Source organism: Astyanax mexicanus, chromosome 10 (genome assembly GCF_023375975.1).
Source record: "Astyanax mexicanus isolate ESR-SI-001 chromosome 10, AstMex3_surface, whole genome shotgun sequence".
In the NCBI taxonomy this organism is placed as follows: domain Eukaryota; kingdom Metazoa; phylum Chordata; class Actinopteri; order Characiformes; family Acestrorhamphidae; genus Astyanax; species Astyanax mexicanus.
Window position 1 is genome coordinate 14,138,375 of NC_064417.1, and position 14,413 is coordinate 14,152,787.

The 14,413-nt window shown below is 42.7% G+C and overlaps 1 long non-coding RNA gene across 1 annotated transcript; it reads right to left on the reverse strand.

Moving 5' to 3' along the window:
• Positions 1–10,677: 10,677 nt before the first annotated feature.
• LOC125804870 (uncharacterized) lies at positions 10,678–11,250 on the reverse strand. Its single transcript, XR_007441092.1, has 3 exons — positions 11,174–11,250; positions 10,850–10,860; positions 10,678–10,709 (listed from the first exon to the last, which is right to left on the reverse strand). It is a non-coding gene; the product is annotated as an uncharacterized LOC125804870 (long non-coding RNA).
• Between the last annotated feature and the right edge of the window lie 3,163 nt (positions 11,251–14,413).

Consider the following 14,413-nt stretch of genomic DNA (forward strand, 5'->3'; position numbering starts at 1 on the left):
AGCTACACCTTAGCAACCACTTGGAAAACGTTAGCAACTGCCTAGCAACCACTTAGCAACCACTTTAGAAATGATAGCAACTGCCTAGCAACCACTTAGCAACACCTTAGCAACCACTAGGAAAACGTTAGCAACTGCCTAGCAACCACTTAGCAACACTTTAGCAACCACTAGGAAAACGTTAGTAACTGCCTTGCAACCACTTAGCAACCACTTTAGTAATGATAGCAACTGCCTAGCAACCACTTAGCAACACCTTAGCAACCACTAGGAAAACGTTAGCAACTGCTTAGCAACCACATAAGTAATGATAGCAACTGCCTAGCAACCACTTAGCAACACCTTAGCAACCACTAGGGAAACGTTAGAAACTGCCTAGCAAACACTTTAGAAATTATAGCAACTGCCTAGCAACCACTTAACAACATCTTAGCAACCACCTGGAAAATGTTAGCAACTGCCTAGCAACCACTTAGCAACCATGTGGAATATGTTAGCAACTGCCTAGCAACTGCTTAGCAACCACTTTAGAACCAATAGCAACTGCCTAGCAACCACTTAGCAACACCTTAGCAACCACTAGGAAAACGTTAGCAACTGCCTAGCAACCACTTAGCAACCACTTTAGTAATGATAGCAACTGCCTAGCAACCACTTAGCAACACCTTAGCAACCACTAGGAAAACGTTAGCAACTGCCTAGCAACCACTTTAGAAATTATAGCAACTGCCTAGCAACCAGTTAGCTACACCTTAGCAACCACTTGGAAAACGTTAGCAACTGCCTATCAACCACTTAGCAACCACTTTAGAAATGATAGCAACTGCCTAGCAACCACTTAGCAACACCTTAGCAACCACTAGGAAAACGTTAGCAACTGCCTAGCAACCACTTAGCAACACCTTAGCAACCACTAGGAAAACGTTAGTAACTGCCTTGCAACCACTTAGCAACCACTTTAGTAATGATAGCAACTGCCTAGCAACCACTTAGCAACACCTTAGCAACCACTAGGCAAACGTTAGAAACTGCCTAGCAACCACTTTAGAAATTATAGCAACTGCCTAGCAACCACTTAACAACATCTTAGCAACCACCTGGAAAATGTTAGCAACTGCCTAGCAACCACTTAGCAACCATGTGGAATATGTTAGCAACTGCCTAGCAACTGCTTAGCAACCACTTTAGAACCGATAGCAACTGCCTAGCAACCACTTAGCAACACCTTAGCAACCACTAGGAAAACGTTAGCAACTGCCTAGCAACCACTTAGCAACCACTTTAGTAATGATAGCAACTGCCTAGCAACCACTTAGCAACACCTTAGCAACCACTAGGAAAACGTTAGCAACTGCCTAGCAACCACTTTAGAAATTATAGCAACTGCCTAGCAACCACTTTAGAAATTATAGCAACTGCCTAGCAACCACTTGGCAACCATGTAGAATATGTTAGCAACTGCCTAGCAACTGCTTAGCAACCACTTTAGAAATGATAGCAACTGCCTAGCAACCAGTTAGCTATACTTTAGCCACCACTTGGAAAACGTTAGCAACTGCTTAGCAACCGTGTGGAATACGTTAGCAACTGCCTAGCAACTGCTTAGCAACACCTAAGCAACCACCTGGAAAACGTTAGCAACTGCCTAGCAAACGCTTAGCAACCACTTTAGTAATGATCACAACTACCTAGCAACCACTTAGCAACCATTTTAACTTTTCAACGTTATTAGCGTACTTTTCCAAGCCAACTTAAAGTTCGTTCACGAACTTTGCCTTTTCTAGTTATTATTATTATTATTCCGCGCTCAAAATTTAATCACTATCTCCTCCTAGGGCTTTTGACGTAGAACCACGAAATTTTACAGTATCGTAGGACCTATAGCGGTTCAGGTTGCTTGTGCTTTTTTAAGCGATACATCGTACGGTTTTCGTAAAAACTTCGTAAACGTACGCATTTTTTTCCTATAGGAATGAATGGGGCCAAATTTTAAACGTCCGTAACCGCCACAATTTTTGAGATACGAACACCAAATTCGGCGAGCTTATAGATCTTATCGAGATCTTTAAATTAATAGGAGGTTGCGAAGTGATACAACGTACGGTTTTCGTACAATTGTCGTACGAAGTTTTCCCATAGAAATGAATGGGGGGCCCAGAGTTCCATCTCACACACGAGCAGCTCTGCGCACGGAACCCCTTCTCTCCCCTGCTCCTCCAGTACTGTGAGTGTATGGAGGAGCTGCTGTATGGAGCAGCTATCAGTCAAAAGTTTGGACACCCCGGCACCCCAGCCAGGTTTTAGCAACCACCTATTAACTGCTTAGCAACCACCTGGAAAACGTTAGCAACTGCCTAGCAACCACTTAGCAACACCTTAGCAACCACCTGGAAAACGTTAGCAACTGCCTAGCAACCACTTAGCAACAACTTAGCAACCACTTTAGAAATTATAGCAACTGCCTAGCAACCAGTTAGCAACCACTTAGAAAACACCTGGAAAACGTTAGCAACTGCCTAGCAACCACTTAGCAACACCTTAACAACCACTAGGAAAACGTTAGCAACCACTTAGCAACCACCTTAGAAACGATAGCAACTGCCTAGCAACCACTTTAGAAATGATAGCAACAGCCTAGCAACCACTTACCAACACCTTAGCAACCATTAGGAAAACGTTAGCAACTGCCTAGCAACCACTTAGCAACCACTTTAGAAATGATAGCAACTGCCTAGCAACCACCTAGCAACACCTTAGCAACCACCCCAGATACCATAGCAACACCTTAGCAACCACCTAGCAACACCTTAGCAACCACCTAGCAACCACCTAGCAACACCTTAGCAACCACCCCGGTTACCATAGCAACACCTTAGCAACCACCTAGCAATACCTTAGCAACCACCTAGCAACCACTTAGCAACCACCTAGCAACCACCTAGCAACACCTTAGCAACCACCCCAGATACCATAGCAACACCTTAGCAACCACCTAGCAACACCTTAGCAACCACCTAGCAACCACCTAGCAACACCTTAGCAACCACCCCGGATACCATAGCAACACCTTAGCAACCACCTAGCAACACCGTAGCAACCACCCCAGATACCATAGCAACACCTTAGCAACCGCATAGCAACACCTTAGCAACCACCTAGCAACATCTTAGCAACCACCCCGGATACCACAGCAACACCTTAGCAACCACCTAGCAACCACCTAGAAACACCTTAGCAACCACCCCAGATACCATAGCAACACCTTAGCAACCACCTAGCAACATCTTAGCAACCACCCCGGATACCACAGCAACACCTTAGCAACCACCTAGAAACACCTTAGCAACCACCCCAGATACCATAGCAACACCTTAGCAACCACCTAGCAACATCTTAGCAACCACCCCGGATACCATAGCAACACCTTAGCAACCACCTAGCAACCACTTAGAAACACCTTAGCGACCACCCCAGATACCATAGCAACACCTTAGCAACCACCTAGCAACACCCTAGCAACCACCTAGCGACACCTTAGCAACCACCCCGGATACCATAGCAACACCCTAGCAACCACGTAGCAACATCTTAGCAACCACCCCAGATACCATAGCAACACCTTAGCAACAACCTAGCAACACCCTAGCAACCACCTAGCAACACCTTAGCAACTACCTGGTATATGTTAGCAATTGCCTAGCAACCAGTTAGCAATAGCTTAGCAACCACCTGGAAAACATTAGCAACTGCCTAGCAACAGCTTAGCAACCTTTTCAGAAATGATAGCAACTGCCTAGCAACACATTAGCAATCAAAAGTTTAACCAAAAGTTTTACGATTTCAGCATTTAAACAAGCATTTTTAGATTTCAGTGTTTAATCAAACGTTTTTAGATTTCAGCGTTTAACCAAACGTTTTTAGATTTCAGCGTTTAATCAAACGTTTTTAGATTTCAGCGTTTAACTAAATGTTTTTAGATTTCAGCGTTTAACCAAACGTTTTTAGATTTCAGCGTTTAATCAAACGTTTTTAGATTTCAGCGTTTAACCAAATGTTTTTAGATTGCAGCGTTTAACCAAATGTTTTTAGATTTCAGCGTTTTTAGCATTTAGCGTTTAGCCAAAAGTTAACAGCATATCAATGACTCTTCACACTCTTCAGACGGAAAAAGCTTAGCAACCATTTTAACTTTTTAACGTTATTAGCGTTCTTTTCCAAGCCAACTTAAAGTTCGTTCACGAACTTTGCCTTTTCTAGTTATTATTATTATTATTCCGCGCTCAAAATTTAATCACTATCTCCTCCTAGGGCTTTTGACGTAGAACCACGAAATTTTGCAGTATCGTAGGACCTATACCCGAATAGGTTGCTTGTGCTTTTTTAAGCGATACATCGTACGGTTTTCGTAAAAACTTCGTAAATGTACGCTTTTTTTTCCCATAGGAAATGAATGGGGGACAACTTTGAACGACTGTGTAGGTAACAATTTTTGACATACAAAGACGAAAATCGGACGGTCTATAGAACTTACCGCGTTCTTTCCGAAAATTTTAACGTTTCGACGATACGTCGTACGGTTTTCGTACAAATGTCGTACGAAGTTTTCCCATAGAAATGAATGGGGGGCCCAGAGTTCCATCTCACACACGAGCAGCTCTGCGCACGGAACCCCTTCTCTCCCCTGCTCCTCCAGTACTGTGAGTGTATGGAGGAGCTGCTGTATGGAGCAGCTATCAGTCAAAAGTTTGGACACCCCGGCACCCCAGCCAGGGCTTAGCAACCACCTAATAACTGCTTAGCAACCACCTTAGCAACCACCTGGAAAACGTTAGCAACTGCCTAGCAACCACTTAGCAACACCTTAGCAACCACCTGGAAAACGTTAGCAACTGCCTAGCAACCACTGAGCAACCACCTGGAAAACGTTAGCAACTGCCTAGCAACCACTTAGCAACTGCCTAGCAACCACCTGGAATACGTTAGCAACTGCCTAGCAACCACTTAGCAACCACCTGGAAAACGTTAGCAACTGCCTAGCAACAACTTAGCAACTGCCTAGCAACCACCTGGAAAATGCTAGCAACTGCCTAGCAACCACTTAGCAACCACCTGGAAAACGTTAGCAACTGCCTAGCAACAACTTAGCAACTGCCTAGCAACCACTTGGAAAACGTTAGCAACTGCCTAGCAACCACTTAGCAACTGCCTAGCAACCACCTGGAAAACGTTAGCAACTGCCTAGCAACCACTTAGCAACCACCTGGAAAACGTTAGCAACTGCCTAGCAACCACTTAGCAACTGCCTAGCAACCACTTGGAAAACGTTAGCAACTGCCTAGCAACCACTTAGCAACTGCCTAGCAACCACCTGGAATACGTTAGCAACTGCCTAGCAACCACTTAGCAACCACCTGGAAAACGTTAGCAACTGCCTAGCAACCACTGAGCAACCACCTGGAAAACGTTAGCAACTGCCTAGCAACCACTTAGCAACTGCCTAGCAACCACCTGGAATACGTTAGCAACTGCCTAGCAACCACTTAGCAACCACCTGGAAAACGTTAGCAACTGCCTAGCAACAACTTAGCAACTGCCTAGCAACCACCTGGAAAACGTTAGCAACTGCCTAGCAACCACTTAGCAAGCACCTGGAAAACGTTAGCAACTGCCTAGCAACCACTTAGCAACTGCCTAGCAACCACTTGGAAAACGTTAGCAACTGCCTAGCAACCACTTAGCAACTGCCTAGCAACCACCTGGAAAACGTTAGCAACTGCCTAGCAACCACTTAGCAACCACCTGGAAAACGTTAGCAACTGCCTAGCAACCACTTAGCAGCTGCCTAGCAACCACCTGGAATATGTTAGCAACTACCTAGCAACCACTTAGCAACAACCTGGAAAATGTTAGCAACTGCCTAGCAACCACTTAGCAACTGCCTAGCAACCACTTGGAAAACGTTAGCAACTGCCTAGCAACCACTTAGCAACTGCCTAGCAACCACCTGGAAAACGTTAGCAACTGCCTAGCAACCACTTAGCAACCACCTGGAAAACGTTAGCAACTGCCTAGCAACCACTTAGCAACCACTTTAGAAACGAAAGCAACTGCCTAGCAACCACTTAGCAACACCTTAACAACCATTGGGAAAACGTTAGCAACTGCCTAGCAACCACTTTAGAAATGATAGCAACTGCCTAGCAACCACTTAGCAACACCTTAACAACCACTAGGAAAACGATAGCAACTGCCTAGCAACCACTTAGCAACCACTTTAGAAATGATAGCAACTGCCTAGCAACCACTTAGCAACACCTTAACAACCACTAGGAAAACGATAGCAACTGCCTAGCAACCACTTAGCAACCACTTTAGAAATGATAGCAACAACCTAGCAACACCCTAGCAACCACCTAGCAACACCTTAGCAACCACCTGTTATATGTTAGCAATTGCCTAGCAACCAGTTAGCAACAGCTTAGCAACCACCTGGAAAACATTAGCAATTGCCTAGCAACAGCTTAGCAACCTTTTCAGAAATGATAGCAACCGTCTAGCAACACATAAGCAATCAAAAGTTTAACCAAAAGTTTTACGATTTCAGCATTTAAACAAGCGTTTTTAGATTTCAGCGTTTAACCAAACGTTTTTAGATGTCAGCGTTTAATCAAACGTTTTTAGATTTCAGAGTTTAACCAAATGTTTTTAGATTTCATCGTTTAACCAAACGTTTTTAGATTTCAGCGTTTAATCAAACATTTTTAGATTTCAGCGTTTAACCAAATGTTTTTAGATTTCAGCCTTTAACCAAATGTTTTTAGATGTCAGCGTTTTTAGCATTTAGCGTTAACAGCATATCAATGACTCTTCACACTCTTCAGACAGAAAAAGCTTAGCAACCATTTTAACTTTTTAACGTTATTAGCGTTCTTTTCCAAGCCAACTTAAAGTTCGTTCACGAACTTTACCTTTTCTAGTTATTATTATTATTCTATTCGCAAAATTTAATCACTATCTCCTCCTAGGGCTTTTAACGTAGAAACCTGAAACTTTGCAGGATCGTCGGACCTATACCGGTTCAGGTTGCTTGTGCTTTTTGAAGCGATATATCGTACGGTTTTCGTAAAAACTTCGTAAACGTACGCATTTTTTTCCCATAGGAATGAATGGGGCGAAATTTTAAACATCCGTAACCGCCACAATTTTTGAGATACAAAGACGAAATTCGGCTGGTTTATACAACTTATCGCGTTCTTTCCAAAAATATGCTTCACGAAATTATACGTCGTACAGATTTCGTACAATTATCGTACGAAGTTTCCCCATAGGAATGAATGGGAGGCCCAGAGTTCCATCTCGCACACGAGCAGCTCTGCGCACGGAACCCCTTCTCTCCCCTGCTCCTCCAGTACTGTGAGTGTATGGAGGAGCTGCTGTATGGAGCAGCTATCAGTCAAAAGTTTGGACACCCCGGCACCCCAGCCAGGGTTTAGCAACCACCTATTAACTGCTTAGCAACCACCTTAGCAACCACCTGGATAACGTTAGCAACTGCCTAGCAACCACTTGGCAACATCTTAGCAACCACCTGGAAAACGTTAGCAACTGCCTAGCAACCAGTTAGCAACACCTTAGCAACCACCAGGAAAACGTTAAAAACTGCCTAGCAACAGCTTAGCAACCACTTTAGAAATGAAAGCAACTGCCTAGCAACCACTTAGCAACCACTTAGCAACCACTTAGCAACCACTTAGCAAACACGTTAAAAACGATAGCAACTGCCTAGCAACCACTTAGCAACACCTTAACAACCACTAGGAAAACATTAGCAACTGCTTAGCAACCACTTTAGAAATTATAGCAACTGCCTGGCAACCACTTAGCAACCACCTGGAATACGTTAGCAACTGCCTAGCAACCAGTTTGCTACACCTTAGCAACCACCTGGAAAACGTTATCAACTGCATAGCAACCACTTAGCAACCACTCTAGAAATGATAGCAACTGTCAAGCAACCAAATAGGAACAGCTTAGCAACCACCTGAAAAACGTTAGCAACTGCCTAGCAACCACTTAGCAATCATGTGGAATATGTTAGCAACTGCCTAGCAACCACTTAGCAACCAATTTAGAAATTATAGTAAGTGCGTAGCAACCACTTAGCAACACATTAGAAACCAACTGGAAAACGTTAGCAACTGCCTAGCAACAGCTTAGCAACCACTTTAGAAATGACAGCAACTGCCTAGCAACCACTTAGTAACCACGTGGAATATGTTAGCAACTGCCTAGCAACCACTTTAGAAATTATAGAAACTGCCTAGCAACCAATAGGCAACCACTTAGCAACCACATGGAAAACGTTAGCAACTGCCTAGCAACCACCTGGAATACGTTAGCAACTGCCTAGCAACCACTTAGCAACCACCTGGAAAACGTTAGCAACTGCCTAGCAACAACTTAGCAACTGCCTAGCAACCACCTGGAAAATGTTAGCAACTGCCTAGCAACCACTTAGCAACCACCTGGAAAACATTAGCAACTGCCTAGCAACCACTTAGCAACTGCCTAGCAACCACTTGGAAAACGTTAGCAACTGCCTAGCAACCACTTAGCAACTGCCTAGCAACCACCTGGAAAACGTTAGCAACTACCTAGCAACCACTTAGCAACCACCTGGAAAACGTTAGCAACTGCCTAGCAACCACTTAGCAACTGCCTAGCAACCACTTGGAAAACGTTAGCAACTGCCTAGCAACCACTTAGCAACTGCCTAGCAACCACCTGGAAAACGTTAGCAACTACCTAGCAACCACTTAGCAACCACCTGGAAAACGTTAGCAACTGCCTAGCAACCACTTAGCAACTGCCTAGCAACCACTTGGAAAACGTTAGCAACTGCCTAGCAACCACTTAGCAACTGCCTAGCAACCACCTGGAATACGTTAGCAACTGCCTAGCAACCACCTGGAAAACGTTAGCAACTGCCTAGCAACCACTTAGCAACCACCTGGAAAACGTTAGCAACTGCCTACCAACCACTTAGCAACCACCTGGGAAACGTTAGCAACTGCCTAGCAACCACTTAGCAACTGCCTAGCAACCACCTGGAATACGTTAGCAACTGCCTAGCAACCACTTAGCAACCACCTGGAAAACGTTAGCAACTGCCTAGCAACCACTTAGCAACTGCATAGCAACCACCTGGAATATGTTAGCAACTGCCTAGCAACCACTTAGCAACCACCTGGAAAACGTTAGCAACTGCCTAGCAACCACTAAGCAACTGCCTAGCAACCACTTGGAAAACGTTAGCAACTGCCTAGCAACCACTTAGCAACTGCCTAGCAACCACCTGGAATATGTTAGCAACTGCCTAGCAACCACTTAGCAACCACCTGGAAAACATTAGCAACTGCCTAGGAACCACTTAGCAACCACCTGGAAAACGTTAGCAACTGCCTAGCAACCACTTAGCAACTGCCTAGCAACCAGTTAGCTACATTTTGGCCACCACCTGGAAAACGTAAGCAACTGTTTAGCAACCGCCTTGCAACCACTTAGCAACCATGTGTAATACATTAGCAAATAACTAGCAACTGCTTAGCAACAGCTTAGCAACCACCTGTAAGATGTTAGCAACTGCCTAGCAACCACTTTCAAGATTTTAGCTTTTATCCAAATGTTTTTAGATTTCAGGGTTTAACCAAACATTTTTAGTTTTCAGCGTTTAACCAAACATTTTTAGATTTCAACGTTTAACCAAACATTTTTAGATTTCCGTGTTTTTGGCATTAAGCGTTTAGCAACCATTTTAACTTTTTAACGTTATTAGCGTTCTTTTCCAAGCCAACTTAAAGTTCGTTCACGAACTTTACCTTTTCTAGTTATTATTATTATTCCGCGCTCAAAATTTAATCACTATCTCCTCCTAGGGCTTTTGACGTAGAACCATGAAATTTTGCAGTATCGTAGGACCTATACCCGAATAGGTTGCTTGTGCTTTTTTAAGCGATACATCGTACGGTTTTCGTAAAAACTTCGTAAACGTACGCATTTTTTTCCCATAGGAATGAATGGGGCCAAATTTTAAACGTCCGTAACCACCACAATTTTTGAGATACGAACACCAAATTCGGCGAGCTTATAGATCTTATCGAGATCTTTAAATTAATAAAGGTGTTGCTAGGCAACACCTTTGCGAAGCTGTTGCGAAGTGATACGAAGTACGGTTTTCGTACAATTGTCGTACGAAGTTTTCCCATAGAAATGAATGGGGGGCTCAGAGTTCCATCTCGCACACGAGCAGCTCTGCGCACGGAACCCCTTCTCTCCCCTGCTCCTCCAGCACTGTGAGTGTATGGAGGAGCTGCTGTATGGAGCAGCTATCAGTCAAAAGTTTGGACACCCCGGCACCCCAGCCAGGTTTTAGCAACCACCTATTAACTGCTTAGCAACCACCTGGAAAACGTTAGCAACTGCCTAGCAACCACTTAGCAACTGCCTAGCAACCACCTGGAAAACGTTAGCAACTGCCTAGCAACCACTTAGCAACTATCTAGCAACCACTTGGAAAATGTTAGCAACTGCCTAGCAACCACTTAGCAACTGCCTAGCAACCACCTGGAATACGTTAGCAACTGCCTAGCAACCACTTAGCAACCACTTGGAAAATGTTAGCAACTGCCTAGCAACCAATTAGCAACTGCCTAGCAACCACTTGGAAAACGTTAGCAACTGCCTAGCAACCACTTAGCAACTGCCTAGCAACCACCTGGAATACGTTAGCAACTGCCTAGCAACCACTTAGCAACCACCTGGAATACGTTAGCAACTGCCTAGCAACCACTTAGCAACCGCCTGGAATACGTTAGCAACTGCCTAGCAACCACTTAGCAACTGCCTAGCAACCACCTGGAAAACGTTAGCAACTGCCTAGCAACCACTTAGCAACTATCTAGCAACCACTTGGAAAATGTTAGCAACTGCCTAGCAACCACTTAGCAACTGCCTAGCAACCACCTGGAATACATTAGCAACTGCCTAGCAACCACTTAGCAACCACTTGGAAAATGTTAGCAACTGCCTAGCAACCAATTAGCAACTGCCTAGCAACCACTTGGAAAACGTTAGCAACTGCCTAGCAACCACTTAGCAACTGCCTAGCAACCACCTGGAATACGTTAGCAACTGCCTAGCAACCACTTAGCAACCACCTGGAATACGTTAGCAACTGCCTAGCAACCACTTAGCAACCAATTTAGAAATGATAGTAACTGCCTAGCAACCACTTAGTAACCACCTGGAATACATTAGCAACTTCCTAGCAACCACTTAGCAACCACTTTAGAAATTATAGCAACTGCCTAGCAACCAGTTAGCAACACCTTAGCAACCACCAGGAAAACGTTAGAAACTGCCTAGCAACAGCTTAGCAACCACTTTAGAAATGAGAGCAACTGCCTAGCAACCACTTAGCAACCACCTGGAATACGTTAGTAACTGCCTAGCAACCAGTTAGCTACACCTTAACAACCACCTGGAAAACGTTATCAACTGCATAGCAACAACTTAGCAACCACTCTAGAAATGATAGCAACTGCCTAGCAACCAAATAGCAACAGCTTAGCAACCACCTGAAAAACATAAGCAACTGCCTAGCAACCACTTAGCAATCATGTGGAATATGTTAGCAACTGCTTAGCAACCACCTAGCAATCACGTGGAATATGTTAGCAACTGCCTAGCAACCACTTAGCAACCAATTTAGAAATGATAGTAACTGCCTAGCAACCACTTAGCAACACCTTAGCAACCAACTGGAAAACGTTAGCAACTGCCTAGCAACACCTAGCAACACCTTAGCAACCACCCCAGTTACCATAGCAACACCTTAGCAACCGCATAGCAACACCTTAGCAACCACCTAGCAACACCTTAGCAACCACCCAGGATACCATAGCAACACCTTAGCAACCACCTAGCAACCACCTAGCAACACATTTCAGCATTTAACTAAAAGTTTTTGGATTTCAGCATTTAACTAAAAGTTTTTAGATTTCAGCATTTAACCAAACGTTTTTAGATTCCAGCATTTTCAAAAGTTTTTAGATTTCAGCATTTAACTAAAAGTTTTTAGATTTCAGCATTTAACTAAAAGTTTTTAGATTTCAGCATTTAACCAAATGTTTTTAGATTCCAGCATTTTCAAAAGTTTTTAGATTTCAGCATTTAACTAAAAGTTTTTAGATTTCAGCATTTAACTAAAAGTTTTTAGATTTCAGCATTTAACTAAAAGTTTTTAGATTTCAGCATTTAACTAAAAGTTTTTAGATTTCAGCATTTAACTAAAAGTTTTTAGATTTCAGCATTTAACCAAATGTTTTTAGATTTCAGCATTTTCAAAAGTTTTTAGATTTCAGCATTTTCAAAAGTTTTTAGATTTCAGCATTTAACTAAAAGTTTTTAGATTTCAGCATTTAACCAAAAGTTTTTGGATTTCAGCATTTAACTAAAAGTTTTTGGATTTCAGCATTTAACTAAAAGTTTTTAGATTTCAGCATTTAACCAAATGTTTTTAGATTCCAGCATTTTCAAAAGTTTTTAGATTTCAGCATTTAACTAAAAGTTTTTAGATTTCAGCATTTAACTAAAAGTTTTTAGATTTCAGCATTTAACTAAAAGTTTTTAGATTTCAGCATTTAACTAAAAGTTTTTGGATTTCAGCATTTAACTAAAAGTTTTTGGATTTCAGCATTTAACTAAAAGTTTTTAGATTTCAGTATTTTCAAAAGTTTTTAGATTTCAGCATTTAACCAAAATATTTTGGAATTACATATTCTTATGTATTATTTAAAAAAAAGTACAGAAAGAACATAAGCATGGCCAACTACACTCTCTCAGACTCGGAAAAGCAACATGGCCCCCTAAAATGAGAACAATTTACAAATATTCTGCATAGTATTTATTTTTATTGAAACAATCACACATCCCCCCCCCCCACCACACACACACATGCATAAATACTGTGCAAAAACAGTGGTGTTCACATTTCACATCCCCCACACACACAAAAAATCTATGCAGGAATAGTATTGTTCACTTATCACATCACACATACTAGCCTCACAAATATATATACATACTGTGCAAAGAGTGTTGATGACTTATCACAACACACAGTAAAATTAACAAACACACACATACTCAAATAAATAATATGCAAAAATAGTTGATGCCTTATTACATCACACAGACTAAACTCAACACACACACACATACACACATATATAAATACTGTTCAAAAAATGTTGTTCACTTATCACCACACATACTAAACTCAACCAACACACACACTGACACACATATTCAAATACAAAACTGTGAAAAAAAGTGTTTTTCACTTAGCACATTACACACACTGAACTCAACACACACACGTCTAAATAAAAAATAGTGTTGATGCCTAATCACATCACTCACATAAATACTGTGCAAAAATGTTGTTGCCTTATCACATCACACACTAAACTCAACACACACACACACACTAAAACATACACTTACATAAATACTGTGCAAAAATAGTGTTGTTCACTTATCACATCACACACACATAATACAAGACAACACTTGCCACACACGTGAATAACAAATAAATTATACATCAAAAAATAACCTAAAAGCCATGTGATTTAAATAAAACAAAAGAACAAAGTCACACTGCCCCCAACTTTGTTCAAGTGCAGTAAATGTGTGACTTAATAGTCCTAGTCCCAACTGACAATCACCTCCTTTTTAAGGGCAACAACAACAAAAGGGGTAACTTATTCCCACTGTTTTATTATTCTGATCAGCTCAGGTATTTTGCTTTGGTGCCAGGAATATGCAGTTTTTTTCTGTGTTGCTGCTTATCAAAGTTCTCTGTGTAGCCCCTGGACTCTCCGTTGTGTTGGGGTTGTTGCTTTCCTATGAGCCACATGGGGAGATGATAAGGAGATGGGAAACTTCTGGTGGTAGTGCACTTGTGGTGCTTGGCAGTGTTCTCCGTGCAGCCCCTGGACTGTCCACTGTGGCTGTTGGGGTGTTGCTGTCCCTTAAACCATGTAAAGAGATAGGGAGCTTTGGTAGTGGACTGGTGGTGCTTGGCAGAGTTGTCTGTGCAGCCCCTGGACTGTCCACTGTGGCTGTTGAGGTGTTGCCATCCCTCAAACCATGTAGAGAGATGGGGGGAGGGTTAGGTAGTGCTCTGGAGGAGCCGGGTGCCTGGCAAGTTGGAGGGGTTCTCTGTGCAACTGAAGTCTCCATAGTGTTGGGGTTGTTGCTCTGTGCTGCCCATAAAGTGTCCATTGTGGCTGTTGAGGTGTTGCTGTTCCTCAATTTAAAGAGAGGGGGTTGGCCTTGGGTGGTGCAC